This window comes from Anolis sagrei, chromosome 2 (assembly GCF_037176765.1).
Source record: "Anolis sagrei isolate rAnoSag1 chromosome 2, rAnoSag1.mat, whole genome shotgun sequence".
NCBI lineage: Eukaryota > Metazoa > Chordata > Lepidosauria > Squamata > Dactyloidae > Anolis > Anolis sagrei.
This window is the reverse complement of record NC_090022.1, coordinates 10,330,246-10,344,225: the sequence shown is the minus strand read 5'-3', so window position 1 is coordinate 10,344,225 and position 13,980 is coordinate 10,330,246. Positions and strand designations below refer to the sequence as shown.

At 45.7% G+C, this 13,980-nt stretch overlaps 1 protein-coding gene and 1 pseudogene across 1 annotated transcript in view; one reads left to right on the top strand and one right to left on the bottom strand.

Annotated features, from left to right (window-relative positions):
• LOC132766145 (zinc finger protein 708-like) overlaps positions 1 to 13,210 on the bottom strand; it is a 33,010-nt pseudogene extending 19,800 nt beyond the window's left edge.
• The window catches only part of LOC132765774 (zinc finger protein 850-like), a 1,095,673-nt gene that overhangs the window by 330,767 nt on the left and 750,926 nt on the right, over positions 1 to 13,980 (top strand). The window lies entirely within an intron of this gene.

Below are 13,980 nucleotides of genomic sequence, written 5' to 3'. Positions count from 1 at the left end.
TCTAATCTGTCAAGATCGTTTTGAATCCTGCTCCTGTCCTCTGGACTATTGGCTTGGCTTTCCCTCCCAATTTGGTGTCGTCTACAAACTTGATGATCCTGCCTTCTAACCCTTCATCTAAGTCATTAATAAAGATCCTGAGCAGGACCGGGCCCAGGACAGAACCCTGCTGATGGCACTCCGCTCGTCACTTCTTTCCAGGATGAAGAGGAAGCATTGGTGAGCACCCTCTGGGTTCGTCCACTTAACCAATTACAGATCCACCTCACCGTAGTTTTGCCTAGCCCACATTGGAGTAGTTTCCTTGCCAGAAGGTCATGGGGGACCTTGTCGAAGGCCTTACTGAAATCCAGGTACGCTACATCCACGGCATTCCCCGCATCTACCCAGCTTGTAACTCTATCGAAAAAATAGATCAGATTAGTCTGGCATGACTTGTTTTTGATAAATCCATGTTGACTATTAGCGATGACTGCATTTGTTTCTAAGTGTTTGCAGACCGCTTCCTTAACAATCTTTTCCAAAATCTTGCCCGGTATCGACGTGAGGCTGACCGGACGGTAGTTGTTTGGGTCATCCTTTTTCCCCTTCTTGAAGATTGGGACCACTTTGGCCCTCCTCCAATCTGCTGGAACTTCTCCCGTTCTCCAAGAACTCTCAAAGATGGTTGCCAATGGTTCCGAAATGACTTCCGCTAGTTCCTTCAATACTCTTGGGTGTAGTTGATCTGGCCCTGGGGACTTGAACTCATTTAGAGCAGCTAGGTATTCCTGTACGACTTGTCTCCCAATTTGGAGTTGGATGTCCTCAAATCCCTCATCCACTCCGTCTTGCTGAGGTTGAAGATGACTTTCTTCAACCTCTGCCAAAACCAAGGAATCTTCATTCAGAGTTTGGTTAGAAGGGTGTCACCGCTTTCCACATTTCAGTCTTGCACATGAATACTACAAAAAAGTGACAAATATAGAGGAGTAAGTAGATGCACCGAGCCAGGCCCGTAGCCAGGATTTTGATTGGGGGAGTGGGGGGGGGGGCAGCTGAGTCTGAGTAAAGGAGGGTCTACCCTAGCAAACCTTTTGTATTGTTACCCCAATACCCCCATGCATATGGGATATATTGAGTATGGTGATCAGATCATGATATGAATAAACATAACAGTGGGGTTGCCTTTGAATGTTCGGAAACTTCAATTACTCCAGCGGGCGGCGGCCAGATTACTCACCGGAGCGTCATACAGGGAGCATACCACCCCTCTGTTATGTCAGCTCCACTGGCTGCCGATCCAGTTCCGAGCACAATTCAAAGTGCTGGTTTTGACCTACAAAACCCTATACGGTTCCAGCCCAGCATATCTGTCCGAACGCATCTCCTTCGACGTCCCGCCTCAGAGTTTAAGATCTTCTGGGGAGGCCCTGCTCTCGGCCCCGCGTCTATCACAAGTGAGATTGGTGGGGACGAGGAGCAGGGCCTTCTCGGTGGTGGCCCCTCACCTGTGGAATTCACTCCCCGGGGAAATTAGGTCATCGACATCCCTCCTCTCTTTTAGAAGGAAATTAAAAACATGGATTTGGGACCAGGCTTTCGGGTAATCTGGCAGATAGACAAAGGGCAAGCAACGACTAGAATTGATGGATGTGGAATTGAATTTACAGACTCTGAGCTGGCAAACGTTGAGCACTAGATTGGTTTTATGGATTGTGATGTATAATGGATTGTTTTAATTGTTTCAATTACTGTTTATGTATGTTTTATTTTTATCTTGTTGTTGTGCTGGCATCGAATCGTGCCTTTTGTAAGCCGCCCTGAGTCCCCCTTCAGGGGTTGAGAAGGGCGGGGTAGAAGTGCGAAAAATAAATAAATAAATAAACAGTTTATATAATGCACCAGTAAGGCCTTCTTGCGGACCACCATGAGATTTCGAGGAGGGGTGAAGCCCCTCAAGCCCCCCCCCCCCCCCAGCTACATGTCCTCACTGAGGCCATCCCCCATTACAGCTGACTGTAACTCAGTGAAATGCAGATTTACATCCACTTTGTTAGAATGATAAGTAAAACAAGAACAGAGCCCAAAATGCATTTGGTATACTTGAGGTTGTGAGAGCCGGACCATAGGGAAGGCTGAGCGAAGGAAGAATTGCTTTTGAATTGTGATGTTTGTTGGAGGAAAGTTCTGAGAGTGCCTTGGACAGCGAGATCCAACCAGTCCGTACTTCAGGAAATAAAGCCCGGCTGCTCATTGGAGGGAAGGATAGTAGGGGCCAAGATTAAGTCCTTTGGCCACATCATGAGAAGACAAGAAAGCTTTGAGAAGACAAGTATGCTGGGGAAAATGGAAGGAAAAAGGAAGAGGGGCTGACCAAAGGCAAGATGGATGGATGGTATCCTTGAAGTGACTGGATTGACCTTGAAGGAACTGGGGGTGGTGACGACTGACAGGGAGCTCTGGCATGGGCTGGTCCATGAAGTCACGAAGAGTCGGAAACGACTGAACGAATGAACAACAACATGCTTGAGGTTTTAATGGCGCACTTGACATCCAACTGATGCCTTTGCTCCTCAATCCATTGATCTGGTTGGGGATGGAAAATAGCAATACTGGTTCCTGCACACTCTGAAGCACAGATAGGACTCTGAACACAAGCAGACTCAGTGGCACCACCATAAAACATGCCCAGCTAGAATAGTGCCCCTGATAACCTGCTACTAGCAGCTAAAATAGCAATAAAAAAGCAACAATATCATAATAAAATACACAATTTAATTTTTTTTGTTGGATTATATCGTACAGCAGGGCAAAAACAAATTCCAGCCAGTTCACCACCATGATATGTGATAACTCGTTTTTTAGTTTTATCAGAGCTCTGGGATGATATCTCTCCTGTATGTAGTCTGGGACAGTTCAAAAGGTATGAACTCCAAACAAAACATTTCCCACACACCTGTGTGTATTCCCTGGTGCTTGTTAAGGGATGAAGTCTGAATAAAATATTTCCCATACTTATGGTAATTTTATCCTTTTTTTCCTGTGTGTAGTTTTTTGTGCCGCATCAATTGTGAATTGTAAGCAAAACACTTCCCACACTCCTGGCATTGGCATGGCTTTACTCCTGTGTGGAGTCTTTTGTGGCTAATCAAGTATGAACCATCAGCAAAACATTTCCCACACTCCTGGCATTTGTATGGCTTCTCTCCTGTGTGAAGTCTTTGGTGGCTCAACAAGTTTGAACTGCGAGCAAAACATTTCCCACACTCTTGGCATTGGTATGGCTTCTCTCCTGTGTGGAGTCTTTTGTGCCTCACCAATTCTGAACTGGAAGCAAAACATTTCCCACACTCCTGGCATTGGTATGGCTTCTCTCCTGTGTGGAGTCTTTTGTGCCTTGCCAAGTCTGAATTGTAAGCAAAACATTTCCCACATTCCTGGCATTGGTATGGCTTTTCTCCTGTGTGAAGTCTTTTATGACTCACCAAGTCTGAACTGTCAGCAAAATATTTCCCACACTCCTGGCATTGGTATGGCTTCTCTCCTGTGTGGAGTCTTTTGTGCCTCACCAAGACTGAACTGTAAGCAAAACATTTCCCACACTCCTGGCATTGGTATGGCTTCTCTCCTGTGTGGAGTCTTTTGTGGCTCATCAACTGTGAACTGTAAGCAAAACATTTCCCACAGTCCTGGCATTGGTGTGGCTTCTCTCCTGTGTGGAGTCTTTTGTGCCTCACCAATTCTGAACTGTCAGCAAAACATTTCCCATACTCCTGGAATCTGTATGGTTCCTGTCCTGTATTAAATTGCTCATATTTCACCAAGTGTGAACTCTGGATAAAAGATTTCCCACACGCCTGGCTCATAAAATCCTCTGTTCCTTCAAAAAATTCTTCTTGATTCAGATGTGGAACTTTGTAATCAGAAAGGCATTTTGCCGATTCTTTCCATTTAGGATGGCTTTTCCCAGCATGAAGTGTCTTGTGAAGCACAAGTGCCTCATCTTGGTTAAAACACTGCCCACATACATTGCATTTGTAGGGTATTTCTCTGGCAGAATCTCCATCTTCTCTGTGTGTTTGCTGGTGACTAGGAAGGCCCCCATTGTGTTCCAAATGCTTCCTGAGTTTGGTGCACACATTGCTCTTTTTCCATTCATCTGCTGTGAAGAAGAAGGACAGAAACAGTCATTCCTCAGTATCAGTGATAAGGAGTCTAAGAAAGTGGGAAAAGAAGTGGATTTATTTATTTACTGTATTTTTAGCCCGCTCTATCTCAACCCTGAGCAGCTTCCAATTGGGCCACAATTCAGTACTGCATTAAAACAGAATATCAAACAAAATACAAAATGCATTGTGGATTATAATCAAAACAGTAACATATAAATACATTTAGAATAAATAGCTAAAAACATAGACATAGTCTCGAAATCACTGGGCGATGAAGAGGAAGAGAAGCTGCCTCCTCCTCCTCCCACCCCACAAAGGGAGGGAGAGAAAGAGGGAAGATCCAGACCTGGTGTATAAGAAGACCCCTGACTTCTCAGAGGATTTTCCAGGGTTAAAGAGTCATGTTATACGCCAGAAAATACGGTACTCTCCAAACCTTGGTTCCATAGCCAAGTTTTAAATTTCTTTCTGAAGGACAGCCGATCTGATGTCACTGGGAAGGGAGTTTCACAGCCAAGGGGCCAACACCGAGAAGGCACTTTCCCTCCTCCCTACCAACCACACCTGCGAAAGGGGTGGAACCAAGAGCAGGGCCTTCCCAGAAGATCTTAACATCTGGGCTGGTTAGGGGGAGATACGTTCAGACAGGTAAGCTGGGCCAGAACCATTTAGGACTTTACAGGCTAAAGCTAGCACTTTGAATTGTGCTCAGTCGCAAATTGGCAGTCAGTTGAGCTGGGCTGTTGTAGGTTTTTTCAGGCTATATGGCCATGTTCTAGAGCAGGGGTCCTCAAACTTTTTAAACAGGGGGCCAGATTACTGTCCCCCAGACCATAGGAGGGCCGGACTATAGTTTTTTTTAAAAAAAACCAATGACCAAATTCCTATGCACACTGCACATGTCTTAATTTGCTACTGTTGTGAATCGTAATGTAAACATCTGATATGCATGATGTATTTTTTTGTTACAATCTGAACATAAAGTGATTAATAAAAAAATAGGAAATAAATCTACATAAATAAAAATGTAATGTTCGTTTGTGGGATAAACAGAACTCAAAATCCACTGGACACCTAATAACCCAATGTATGTCCTTCACTCAAAAAATATGATTTTGTCATTTGGGAGTTCTAGTTTCTGGGATTTATTGTTCACCTACAATCAAAGAGCATTCTGAACCCCACGAACGATGGAATTCAACCAAACTGGCACATAGTTCTCCCATGACCAACAGAAAATACTGAAGGGTTTGGTGGGCAGTGCCCTTTGGTTTTGGATTTGTAGTTCACCTACATCCAAAGATCACTGTGGACTCAAACAATGATGGATCTGGACCAAACTTAGAATGAATACTCAATATGCCCAAATGTGAACACTGGTGGAGTTTGGGGAAAATAGAATCTTGACATTGTGGAGTTGTAGTTGCTGGGATTTACAGTTCACCTACAATCAAGGAGCATTCTGAACCCCACCAATGATAGAATTGGGCCAAACCTCCCACACAGAACAGCCATGTGGGCCATAGCAATGCATAGCAGGGGATGGCTAGTAAATAAATAAAATTTCATTTTAAAGTTTAAAAGGGGCAGCATCTGGCTCGCACGAGGGGCAGTGTGAGGCAGGTAAGGGGAGAGGAGGGAAGGGATGGAAAAACAGGGATGGGAGGAACAGGGCGAGGGGAAGGCAAACTGGACTCTCCCACCGGCTTCTCACTCCATCACATTTGCAGGACGGCTTCCTTTTCACCCTTTCTTCTGTGTGTGTCTGTGCGTCTCTCTCTCTCTCCCCCGCGTGCTCAGCTTTGGCGCCTTTTCCTTCCCGCCACGTAGAGCCCTCCTTTGAGCAACTCCCCATTCTGATGGCAAGGAGGGTGTCTGCCATTAGCGGAGGCAGCGCCAGGGGGCGTGGCCAGGCAAAGCCGGCTTTCCTGGCCCGAAGGCCCCACCCGGGAGGCTTCGAAGGAAGGAAGAAGGGAAGGAAGGGGGGAGGGAAGGGAGGGAGGGAAGGATGGAGGGGATGGGAGAAGGAAGGGGACAGAAAGGGGGAAGGGGAAGGAAGGGGGAAGAAGCCTGGCCCGGCGTGACCCCGCCTGGAGAGAGAGAGAAACGCAAGCGGTGGGGGGCTTTGCGCCAGGCCAGGCGGGCCGGATAAATGCCCTCGGCGGGCCATATGTGGCCCGCGGGCCTTAGTTTGGGGACCCCTGTTCTAGAGGCATTCTCTCCTGATGTTTCGCCTGCATCTATGGCAAACATCCTCAGAGGTAGTGAGTTCTGTTGGAACTAGGAAAATGGGTTTATATATCTGTGGAAGGACCAGGGTGCAACAAAGAACTCTTGTCTGTTGGAGCTAGGTGTGAATGTTTCAACTGACCACCTTGATTAGCATTTCATGGCTTGGCAGTGCCTGGGGCAATTTTTTGTTGAGAGGTGATTAGATGTGCCTGATTGTTTCCCCTCTGTTGTTGTGCTGTTGTAATTTTAGAGGTTTTTTTTAATACTGGTAGCCAGATTTTGTTCATTTTCATGGTTTCCTTCTTTTCTGTTGAAATTGTCCACATGCTTGTGGGTTTCAATGACTTCTCTATATAGTCTGACATGGTGGTTGTGAGAGTGGTCCAGCATTTCTATGTTCTCAAATAATATGCTGTCTCCAGGTTGGTTCATCAGAAGTATCTACTATTTAATTTACCTCCGTGACGTGCTATCTATCTCCAACGTGACATGGACTTTTGTGCTCTTTCTGACCCTTCTGCTACCTTCCAATGTTAGATTCCAACTGAAATAAACTGTCATTTTGCATTCGAAGCTTGACCTCCTCTTAACCACTCCCTTATCCTTAAAGGCACAGGGATCCGATTATAAATCCTGCCTCTGGAGGCAGGACAGGCCCCTCGACCATCCCACCAGGGAGCTGCTGATTGGGACAAGGTATTTTGAAATAGAAATCCCCATCCGTGAGGGAGCCTTACCAAGAGAGTCCACCATCCCACGTATCTCCTCCATGATCTGCAAGTGCAAGGCTTTCTGACCAGGATTCAGGAGAGCCCACTCCTCCGGGGAGAAATGGACAGCTACATCCTCAAAGGCAGTTGGGCCCTGGTGGAAAAAGAAAACATTTCCTTCTCACGTCAGGGAAATCAAGAAAAATAATTACAAGAAAACCTTTAAAGAAGATTTCCATTCCTGTTGGAAATCTGAAAGGGAAAGGGCTATGGCCTCCATGACATAGCTTGGAGGCTGGTTGGTCACAGTCACAACAGTTTCTTAATTAATATGTAGAACCAGAAATGGAATCTGGACACGTTCCAGCTTTTATTGCGGTGCCCTAAACCAGACACAATGTTATTCCAGGTGAGGTCTCACCAAAGCAGAAAGAAGTTTACCATGACTTCCCTTAATCTAGACACTATATTCCTTTAATGGTGCCCAAAATCCTATAATCCTTTAAACTGCTGCATCATATTGTTGGCTCATGTTCAACTTGTGGTCTACCAACACTCCAAGATCCCTTTCAAGTGAACTGTGGTTGGGATAGATGTCTCCCATCCTGTATCTCTGCACTGCATTTTTCTCCTGCCTAAGTGTACTACCCTACATTTATTCTTGTTGAAATTAATTTGGTTAGTTTTGACGCAGCTCTCAAATATGCAAAGCCATTTTGAATTCTGATCCTATCTGCTAATTTGGTGTCATCTGAAAATACGATATGCATGTTGAACAGGACTGGGCCCAGGACAAAAACCTGTGGCACTCCACCAGTCACTTCTTTCCAGAATGAAGAGGAACCATTGGTGAGCACCCTTTGGGTTCAGTCGCTCAACTAATCACAAATCCACCTAACAGTAGTATTATCTAGCCCATGTTTTACAAGTTGTTTGTAAAACTATAGGAGGTCAAGCTGACTAGATGGTAATTACTGGGGGTCTTCTTTTTGTGCATTCTTAAAGATAGAGAAGAAGAGAAGGCTGAGAGGAGATATGATAGCCATGTATAAATATGTGAGAGGAAGCCACAGGGAGGAGGGAGCAAGCTTGTTTTCTGCTTCCTTGGAGACTAGGACGCAATGGGACAATGGCTTCAAACTACAAGAGAGGAGATTCCATCTGAACATGAGGAAGAACTTCCTGACTGTGAGAGCCGTTCAGCAGTGGAACTCTCTGCCCTGGAGTGTGGTGGAGGCTCCTTCTTTGGAAGCTTTTAAGCAGAGGCTGGATGGCCATTTGTCAGGGGTGATTTGAATGCAATATTCCTGCTTCTTGGCAGAATGGGGTTGGACTAGATGGCCCAAGAGGTCTCTTCCAACTCTTTGATTCTATAGAGACAACCTTCATCTCCTCCAGTCTGCTCCGACTTCTCCCATTCTCCAAGAATTCTCAAAGATGTGTTGTCAAAGGCTTTTATGGCCAAAATCACTGGATTGCTGTAAGTTTTCTGTTTTACCTTGTCAGACCTTTTCCCTACTTATGATGGTTAGTAATTTGAATTCTTTGGAGATTTCCCCGCTTTTCAATTTCTTGTCCCTTTTAAATCTTAGCTCAGCTGAAAGATCCATTCTGGCATCTTTAGATTTCTCTTATTTCTTTGCTCTTTTTTGACACTGTTTGCAATTGTGCCTTCTGTGTCTCATATTTAAGAAACTCCCATTCAATCTTTTCTCATTCAAGAGATGTTTGATGATTGAGCCTGAAAGAAACAACACCCAGGCAGCTCCATTCCTCTTCTCCCAGGAATCCTTCTGCTTACCTGATTCAGTTCCACTCCATCACAAAGGGGGAGAAACGACTGAGGATTCAGCAACAACATCACTCCAGCTTCTGGGAGAGAGATAGAGCAAGAGGTGGAAAGTCGATCACATAAACATGTCTCAGATGAGAGAATTACTGTCATATAAAGAAATCTATGAGGAAATGACCCTCTGAACACAGGAGCATTCTCCGCTCCAGGAATAGTAACTGTTTGGAGATTAGGGCTTTTTATTGCAACCAGTGCTTGGATTAAATTGGATTGGATTAAAACTAGTCCTGGGCTTGGTATTGCAATTGACTAAAGTTATTCTTTGTTGTCTGTTTGTCTTCCAGCTCAATTTCAGGTCTCATCTTAGCTTTGGGTCCCACCTGGGATGATACTGAAGGGCTGATTTCTCAGTCCCACCCAACAGTATGCAAATGTAGAAGTATAACAATAAAGAAAACTCCAAATCACACTGTAATTACACCTTTTGCAACCAAATCATACCTATATACCCATCCCTGCATGTTATGTCTTCACTAGCTCAAACTGATTGCAGATGTGCTACAATCCCCCGAAGGGGAATTTACAATGGTATAAAATACCAAAACTCCCAGAAGGGTTCCTTCTTACCTTCCAAGGCTGTAGCTTCTTCTCCTTCCTGCTTGGGCTCCTTCTGCTGGAGATTCTGGATGGTGTCTGATGGAGATTTCTCCGATTCAGAGACATCAGGCTGGACTTCAATGCAGTTATTTTGGGCCTAGAAGAGCACAAAGAATTCCATAAGGAGTGGGTTGAGAAGGCCCACTCCCCACCAATCCGGCTTGCAAAGGGGGTGGGACTGAGAGAAGGGCCTCCCCCAACAATCTTAACCTGCGCAATGGTTCACAGCAGAAGATACATTTGGACACTTAATCTTTCCATTAGTTGCAAGGTTAGTGAAGCCAAGAGGCAATGCTCTCACCTGTCCTTCCTGCTTCTCATCCTTTTCCCGACTCAGGAGGAAGCCTTCCGCCAGGGCCACCGCCTGGGAAGAGGTCTCTGCCCCACACTCTCGGACCCAGCTCCCCATCTCTGGGGGCAGGATGCTCAGGAACTGCTCCAGGATCACCAGGTCCAGCATCTCCGCCTTGGTGTGTTGCTCTGGCTTCAGCCACTGGCGGCAGAGAGAGTGGAGGCGGCTGCAAACCTCTCTGGGTCCCTTGCCCTCTCGGTAGGAGGACTGCTTGAAGCGCTGGTGCTGTATATGCACATTCAGTAATGTCTGTGTAGTTCCTTCCCAGGATTCCCCACTGCTCCCAAGTTCTGCTTCAAGTCCAGGTGAGTTGGGTCTCTCCATGTTAGAACCACTCTTTGTTTAAGAACCAAACATATCCAAGATGCTTTTTCTCCCTTCTCAACTGAACCAGCTCTACTCCAAAATTCTCAGTGAAAAATCACATTTCCTCTGTGAAAGAAAGGCAGAATTAGACAACAGTCTTTGGGAGGCTTTTTCTTAAAGAGTGTAAAAAGGCCCTTCATTTACTTCGGAGCCAGGTAATTCTGGGCCCTCCTTCCACTTGGGCCTCTGTTTCTCCAGACCCACCTGGCCTCACCTGGTCCCCCATTGAGCTCTCATTCAGTCCCAACGCACACTGAATCCCCCCAGGATTCCTTCAGCTGATGCCTCATGATCCATAGCTTTTCTTGTAAAGAAGAACCAAGAGACAAAATCAATATAACAACTAAAGTAAAATATTTGTAAATCCAGATGACAAACAGAAACTGAATGATTTAAAAGCAACTATGAAAAAGTATAGAAAGTGACACAAAAAGACCTACAAAGGTGGAAAAATTCAGACGGATCTCTATTGGTGAGAATGTCAACAATCAAATTGAATGTAAGCTCAAAAATGTTGTGTTTATTTCAGACAATAGCAATTTTGTCAGAAGAAGTTCTGCAACCTTCCTCCCCTTCTGTGTTCTCCTTTTTTCTTTCTGTGGAAAACATCTTTTCCTTTGAAATCTATCTATCTATCTATCTATCTATCTATCTATCTATAAATACTCTGTTCATTTTGAGTGACATCATAACTCAAAATTCGCTGGACAAATTGCCACGAAATTTGGCCTCAAGACGCCTACTAACCCAAGGAGTGACCATCACTCAAAAAATTGATTTTGTTATTTGGGAGTTGTAGTTGCTGGGATTTATAGCTAACCTACAATCAAAGAGCATTCTCAACTCAACGATGCAATTAAACTAAAATTGGCACACAGGACTCCCATGACCAACAAAAAACACTAGAAGGGTTTGGTGGGCATTGTGCTTGAGTTTGGGAGTTGTAGTTCACCTACATCCAGAGAGCACTGTGGACTCAAACAATGATGGATCTAGACCAACATTGGCACGAATACTCCATATGCTCAAATAAGGGTCTGGAGAACAAGTCCTATGAGGAACGGCTTCAGGAGCTGGGCATGTTTAGCCTGAAGAAGAGAAGGCTGAGAGGAGATATGATAGCCATGTATAAATATGTGCGAGGAAGCCACAGGGAGGAGGGAGCAAGCTTGTTTTCTGCTTCCTTGGAGACTAGGATGCAATGGAACAATGGCTTCAAACTACAAGAGAAGAGATTCCATCTGAACATGAGGAAGAACTTCCCGACTGTGAGAGCCGTTCAGCAGTGGAACTCTCTGCCCCGGAGTGTGGTGGAGGCTCCTTCTTTGGAAGCTTTTAAGCAGAGGCTGGATGGCCATCTGTCAGGGGTGATTTGAGTGCAATATTCCTGCTTCTTGGCAGAATGGGGTTGGACTGGATGGCCCAGGAGGTCTCTTCCAACTCTTTGATTCTATGAACACAGATGGAGTTTTGGGGAATAGACCTTGACATTTGGGAGTTTAATTTAGTTCACCTACAATCAAAGAGCATTCTGAATCCCATCAATGATAAAATTGGGCCAAACTTCCCATACAGAACACCTATAACCAACAGAAAATACTGTGTGTTTCTGGTGGTCTTTGGTGACCCTTCCTTTCTGTTCATTTTGAGTGACATCATAAGTGATTCTCTCATGACCCCCCGAGGGGTTCCGACCCCCAGGTTAAGAAGTGCTGCCTTAAGGCCATCCAGTCCTACTCTCTTCACCAGGGCAAGAAAACATAATCAAAGCCCTCCTGACAAAGAGCCATCCAGCCATAGATATAGATAGAATTCACACACATACACATATATGTATATGACAGATATCGTATCATAGATTTGAAAGGGACTCCTAAAGAAGCCATCCATCCATCTATCTATCTATCCATATAGATAGATAGATAGGATTCACACACATACACATATATCTATATGACAGATATAGAATCATAGATTTGAAAGGTACCCTTAATAAAGGACAATGATATGTTGCATGTTCCAGAGTAGGCAAACCAGACAATCCCCACATCAACACTGAGAAAGAAACAGCAAGAAATACTGTTTACCCACAAGCAGAAAGAAATTATATAGATTAGAAGCCAACATTTTCTCATTACTTTATTTTCCAGATCAACAGACTGGGACACAGCAACGTGTGGCAGGGGACGGCTAAAGGTTAGGTAAAGGTAGTCCCCTGACATTAAGTCCAGTCATGTCTGACTCTGGGGTGTGGTGCTCATCTCCATTTCTAAGCCGAAGAGCCAGCGTTGTCCGTAGACACCTCCAAGGTCATGTGGCCAGCATGACCGCATGGAGCGCCGTTACCTTCCCGCCGGAGCGGTACCTATTGATCTACTCACATTTGCATGTTTTCGAACTGCTAGGTTGGCAGAAGCTAGGGCTGACAGCGAAAGCTCACGCCGCTCCCCGGAATCGAACCTGCAACCTTTTGGTCAACAAGCTCAGCAGCTCAGCGCTTTAACCCACTGCGCCACTGGGGGCCCCAGGGGACGGCTAGTGCATAATAAAAACTCAAGGGGGGAAAAGAAGACACAGGCAGGCAAGTGAGTGGGTTGGTAGGGGAAAGCTATGGGCCTCCCTCTGCTTGCCTGCCTGCCTGCCTCTCTCTCCCCCCAAGGATCCCCCAGTTGGAGAATCTGATGACCCCCCTCCCCCCCAAATCCCATGTAAGTCCAGGCCTGGGCCCACTCCAGCCCTCCCTCCAGGTGTTTTGGGCTTCAGTCTCTCTTTGGCCCTTTGGAGAAGGAATGGGAAGAAGACTCACCAGGAGGAGAAGGAGGAGGAAGAGAAGGAAAAGGCTGCAAGGAAGTGGCGGAGGAGGAAGAGGCCAAAAGGGCAAGCTCTCCTCTCCCAGACAGGCAAGGAAGAGTGAAGGGGAAGGAGTTTGGTTCCTAGAGGGAGAGGGAAGGTGTGTACAAGGAGGCCCACTTCCTTCCTGCCTCTCTGGGAACCACACTCCCTGCCCTTAACCCTTCCTTGCCCATTTCTGCTGCTTCTCTGCTTCCCTCCCAGTTCCAGATCCTTCCTCTCTCCTTCTTCTCCTCCCCAGGGTTTGGGCTCTCCTCTTTCCTTCCTTCCAGGCCCCTCCTTGGCTTTTGGGTCCTTTTCTCTTTGGTTGGTTCGACCGGAAGTATCCTCTCTGTTGTGCTGGTGCAATTTTAGAGTTTTTTAATACTGGTAGCCAAACTGGTAGCCAAATGAACAAAATCTGACTACCAGTATTAAAAAAACTCTAAAATTGCAACAGCACAACAACAGAGAGGAAGCAGGGAGGGACATCTAATTACCTCTCAACAAAAGTTTGCCCCAGGCGCAGTCAGGCCATTGTATGCTAATCAAGGTGGTCAGTTGGAACATTCACACCTAGCTCCAGCAGACAAGAGTCCTTTGTCTCACCCTGGTCATTCCACAAATATATAAAACCCTTTTGCCTAGCTCCAACAGGCCTCACTACCTCTGAGGTGCTTGCCATAGATGCAGGCGATACGTCAGGAGAGAATGCCTCTAGAACATGGCCATACAGCCCGAAAAAACCTACAACAGCCCACTAAGAGTTCTTTAATGTCAAAACCCTAAGCCTAACCCTTAACCCTAACTTAAACTCTTATCCTAACCCTTAACCCTAGTCCTAACCCTAAACCTTAACCCTAACCCTAAACCTTACCCTAAGCTTAACCC